The following is a 5957-nucleotide window of genomic DNA, read 5'->3' on the forward strand; positions in this document are numbered from 1 at the left end:
TTCCAAATTTTACATTTTGTCCTTTATTTTCAATAACTCTGCTATTTAAAAACGGTACAGGTTACATTATTACATTGACAAACTGTCACCACATCTTTCTGCAGTGGTAAAGTCTATTCGTGATTTCACCTTTTTAACTGGTCAAGCAATCACTTATGAGATTGAAACTCATTTCTTATTTGCACTTAAGCTTTCTATGATCCTGATGTGAGAGATCAAAAGTTCATTTCTCCCATTTACATTGAAGGGACAAATTGAACATATGCCTTTTAGGAATTAACAAATAAGTACAAACAGAGATACTATGCAATAAAGCCTACAATTAAAGGATTATTTTTTTTCATTTCGCTGAGATTTAAATGGCAGTGTTCTCATTGTTCTAATGTAGTACTTTGATGTAGTGCTGTAGCCCCTGAGCATTTAAGAGAAAAGGTGAATATTACAGTGACCTTGCTTAAAAGCAATGTTGCTTACCTTACATACTGTAAATGTATATACAGTAGGTGATATAACAAAAGCACTGTTGAACTAGGTAGGATAAAAGTTTATAGTGCTAGATACTGTATCCCTGGTCCTAGAGGGCTTGGAGGGCTTCATGTTGTTTGTCCACCAATATTAATTAAACATGAACAAGACATAAATCTGCTTATTATTGACTTAGTTGGACCATTTTAACAGCTCCTCTCAGTTCTTCAGATGCTGCTGTTCTCAAGAGAGTGAAAACCTGCAGACACTGGCCCTCAAAGACTGGGGACCCAGGCTGCAGAAAACCTGTAATGCTCTACTTTTTAACATACGTGTCCTTTGTTCATGTGATTATTAATTAACTTACTCTTTATATTACAAAAATGTGTTCTCATTACAAAATGTGTTAAATACATTTAAAACAGCAGTAGGTGTTTTTCATTTGCATTTCAATCTGTATTCAGTTTCTAGGCCTAAAATAATTGTTTGTCTTCAAGCCCATGTGTTTTCAACAAAAATGCAATTATGTTAATTTTAGATAGCTTGAATGGAAAAGTAAGAACCTTTAGAAAGAATGGACAGAAATAAACATCGCTTGGAAAAAATAGGGAGAATACAGGCAATACTGAAAAACTTCCACAAAAAGGAATTTACATAACATAAAAATGGTTACAAATGATGTCACAACAGCAACGTAGAACATTATTTTTGTTGGCTAAAGTTGTGTATTTTAAAGTGATCCTAAATTATTTCTTAAACTAAGATTTGCTTCACTTTTTAACACCCCTTTAGTATTAATAATTTAATTACAAGCATATGCCATTCTTTTTAAATATTACATATAATACTTCACATATTATTACTACTTCTTAATGGTAATGATACATCTCAGTTTCAGTCAGTGTTTTGCTGTATATATAGCACAGAGATTGTTTAGGTTTCATCAAATGATCAGCTCATGAATGCATCTTAAATTAAAACAATTATTCCAAACCTTCATTAGAACTCCATTTCGAATCTGGGTCATGTCATTAGCCAGCAGTGACCAGGATTCCCCAGGCAGAGGCACACAATTGGCTAGGTGGGGATAAGTGGAGGATAAGGATAAGGTGGGAATAGTCGCTGCTGGTAAATGACAAGGCAACGTATGTGGTCACCACCAGCTTCAATCATTCGGATCTCTGAGCACCTTGTAATGTGCCCATTGATGCATATAGAAGGCATCAGTGTGTGGGATTGATTATATACAGCCAGAGAACTAGACTTAATGTGGTGACATCTGTCACTTTCAATTGAAGCCACTGAGGAAAAACAGAACCCAAGGATCCAGCAAAGACGTGTTTGCTACACATAAAAGGGAGGATTGTCACCTTTTCGTCCTTCGGTTAAGTTGAACGGGTGAATATTGCAGCAGCATTCTCTGTCCTCCAGGTTCCTCGGCTAATCTTGAAATGTTGTCAACTATTTGAAAACCGTGACCAACACCTTTTTTTAGCCCGATGCAACTCTGCTTTCAGTGTAGCCACATTGAAAGCCACAGGTTTTTCCATGATCTTGACCTGACAGGTGAAATCCTGGCCAATAGAAAGGAATCATGTGACATGAAAGGATATTAGCATTATTCATCTATCCATTTTTTAGACCACTTTATCTAGTTCAGGTTTTCAGGATAGACAGAGGCTATCCTGGCAACCAACAGGCACAAGGCAGTATACACCATGGATGGGATGCCAGTCCATCGTAGAGCACCCACAATTAACCAGTATGTCTTTGGACTCTGGGAGGAGACCCACATGAACACAGGGTGAGAATACTGTACAAACTCCTTGCTGACAGCACACTAGGAATTGAAACCAGGGTACCAGCCAGAAATCTGGCCTAACTAAAATCATTTTAAAACTTATTTTTCATAATAATTTAATCCAGTACAGTATATGATACTATATATACAGTATATAGCAATTGCTCTCACCTCTGCCAGTCATTTAGGCTCTAGCTGTTATCCCACTTAAATTCCTCTCTGTCAGGAACAACACCAATTTCTAAGTGTTTCTTCTTCTTTTTCAATAAAGAATAAACCACTTTTCTGCATAAATCCCTAAAATGCATCTCATCAATGCTCCAGTTGGAAAAAAAAGATGTCCAGTCTTTTCGACATATTTCAAAACTATGCTCTGAAACTTTTTTGGTATCACTCTTTGATGGCCTCCGATGAGAAAAATAACTTTAATCTCATTATTGTTTTTTTAATTAAATTTTATACAGTAGCAATGGGATTGTGACTGCTGCTGGCAAGCCATAACATTCATTCAGTTCAGTGTACAGTATACTAACAAGGAACATTTAGTGAAAGGAAAGAATCAAGGGTTCACAGAATGTTTAAAAAAACATGGCACATCTCAGTCAAAAACCTTTTACAAACAATTGTCAAATACTTCCAAGTCCTAGATGTTACAACTTACAAATCCAAGAACTTTCAGTTTTCAAAGACATTATATGAAATCTATATAGATTTTAGGTACTGAAGGGACTCCAGTTCTTTAAAATATAACCTTTTCATTTAAGAGTTCCTTGTTAATGGGCAAACCATACACCAGTTCAATAATATCTTTACAGTATGTTGATTTAGATTGGACTTGCACACAGAAAGAGCTTATGCAGTAGAATTCAGCACTTACCGTTTTCATCTGCTTTGTGGTCCTATTTTTATCTCAGGACTTTATCGGAATTTATACATTTCTCAGGAGTTATGAAACAACACCTTGTTTACTTTAACCAGTCATCAACCTCTAAACCCTTTACTAACAGATAACATTTAGCCCGGTAATGTTACTATTTATGCAAATACGAATTGTGGAAATAGCTGAAAAGATCATTGGAGCCTCCCTCCTTTCCATTTCTGTCACCTATGACAAACCCTGCTTACACAGGGCCTCCAGTATAGTAGATGACTCCTCCCATCCCTCCCAAAAACTCTTCACCCTCCACAGTGTAAGGGCCAGCTCCACCAGACTCTGGAACAGCTTCTTCCTGCAGGCTCTCAGGCTCCTCAACACCCTGGAATCTACTTGCACCCACCCCAATTCCAGAAACAGGGTTTAAATCCTCCCCAGTGTGTTGTGTTTATTGTGTTATGTATTTGCCTTGAAATTTGCACTATCTGCACTTTTTTACTATGTGTATCCTGTCTACAATATCTGTGTCAGTGTCCTGTCTGTCCTGCCTGTATTTGCACCGTGGATGAGGAGGAACGATATTTTGTTCCACTGCATACTTGTATATGGCTGGAATGACAAATAAACGCAAACTTGAACTTGAACTTGAACTGCCAGTAAAGCAAACTTTAGGTTTAATGAAGACTAATGTTGACCTTTCACTAGCAGTACATATTGCTTCTGCAACACTGTACAAAATCTGAACCTGATAAATGAATCTTTTCTGAGAAAAATATTTTCTCAACTACGCAGGATGTTCTGTGTATTTTACTGCATGAGTTACATGTGAAGCACACTGGATCTCTTGCAATTAAACATACAACAAAGTGCTTTCATACCATATGTAATTAAGAGGAATTCCATAGAAAAATAATAGTGTAACCAAGTGGCTTAGAATTTCAAGTTCTCAAGACAAAAAGATAATAAAAGATAGGTACAGTGTTTACAGGAAGATCTTAAATGTTCACAAAGATGATAGATGAAAGTGATTATAGGAAGAACCATTACTTTCATAAACAGAGTAATTGATCATGTTTTACCAATATGTTGAACATGTGCCATGAAATTATGTTTTAAATAAAAACATCATTTCAATATTACATTCGGATTTATGCTGTTTAAGAGTAAAGAATAAAATGCTTTCTCTATCAAATGATTTGTAGTTTAAGTCTCTGAGAAGTGAACAACCATTTTCTTTGAAATTAGAAAAAGATGTCTAATCAATCCCACTCTCACAGCAGATCCATGAAATTCTAGTACATCTAATACTTACAATGTTACTGCTCCTGTAAGATTGAGGTTTATGTTCTCAAGTTTTATGTTACCAAATCTCAAATAATGTTTTTGTGTTGTTGCTCAGAAAATGTCAAAGAACATTTGTTCAAAACTTGATTTGCTGACGCCTTTAAACCCTTACCATACTGTAACCAAGTTCCAGGAAATAAGCTGAAATGTAACAATGTTAAATACAAATAGCAATATCTATTCATTCACTGCTATGTTTTAACAGCAAATTATACTGTGGTTTAAAGAGTCTGGAGTTTGTGATTTGGCTCATGAAAACGTGACAGGGAGAAAGAATTTCGGAAGAAATGTGTTGGGAACAGAAGAGGGTGGGGTTAAGAGTGTGCCAACACCAAATACCTCTGCATTATATGGAAAAGATCTAGGGACCACAGAGAGGTCTCTGTAAATCAACTTTAGAAAGTTTTTTTTCCCTTAAAGAAATAATTTGACTGTATGGAGGTAAAAATTGGAGACTGGGCGATCCTGAAAGACTCAACCAATTTGATGAGCCTGGAAATCCCCACATTATCAGTGTCAGGTCAGGGCTAGGCGATTAGGTGAATGTAAAAGGGACTGTCCGAGTGATGGAGTACAATTGCCAGAGAACCACTGGGTTTGGATGGTCTTTAGTGGACCATATTGTTCTTGGTTTGTGCAAAAGTAACACAATAGGTACCAGTGAGGTGGAACTGTTGTCATGAGAGACAAGCTATTCCTCCAGTTAACTCTCCTGTAAGGCACTGCATAACTTTTAGCATAAGAAATGATCGGATAAGAGAATGAGAGTGCTTATTTCTCATTTCTCCTGTTCTGGTGCAGGGATTCTAGTGATGAGTGAATTTAATCAAGATGACCTATCATTAAGAGGTTATGGAACTGAAAAAGGACTTGTAAACCCAACTAAGAACAGGTAAAGCAGGAGACAAAATTAAGCCTAGGCTATAAAAGCTGTACACAGTCCTAAGCCAATACTGGACATTTGGAGGAAAGCTAACAATCTCAGAAAATGAAAAATTAAATGGTTTAACATAGTAACAAAATATAATGATCACAGTAAAAACACAAGAACTGGCAAATAGACAGATAAAAGGAAATACATTTTGCTTACTCCAAAAGTTAAATATAAACTATAGTGCTTAAAACAGCACAAAGTGCAGATGTTTTGGTCAAAATGTAACTATCTGAAGTGGTGAAGAATGCAAAAGAAAGCAAAAAATGAGCATTTAAAACTGTCAATTTGGCAAAGTCAGCATTGCAATTAATATCAAGCGTCCAAATAAAATCATTAAAGGACAACAAAAATATAATTTGATATCAGTTTAAAAGGAATAAACATCTAAGAACATACAAAACAGTTACAAGTGAGGAGAAGCCATTTGGTCCACCTAGCTCATTTGGTTTTCCAGCACCCAACTGATAACATTTTGAAAAATAAAAATATTCAACAAGGTCAAAGTTATGAATGTTCTCAAATTAAGATCTGGCAACAAG

Source organism: Lepisosteus platostomus, chromosome 4, assembly GCF_059453375.1.
Source record: "Lepisosteus platostomus isolate fLepPlt1 chromosome 4, fLepPlt1.hap1, whole genome shotgun sequence".
In the NCBI taxonomy this organism is placed as follows: Eukaryota; Metazoa; Chordata; class Actinopteri; order Semionotiformes; family Lepisosteidae; genus Lepisosteus; species Lepisosteus platostomus.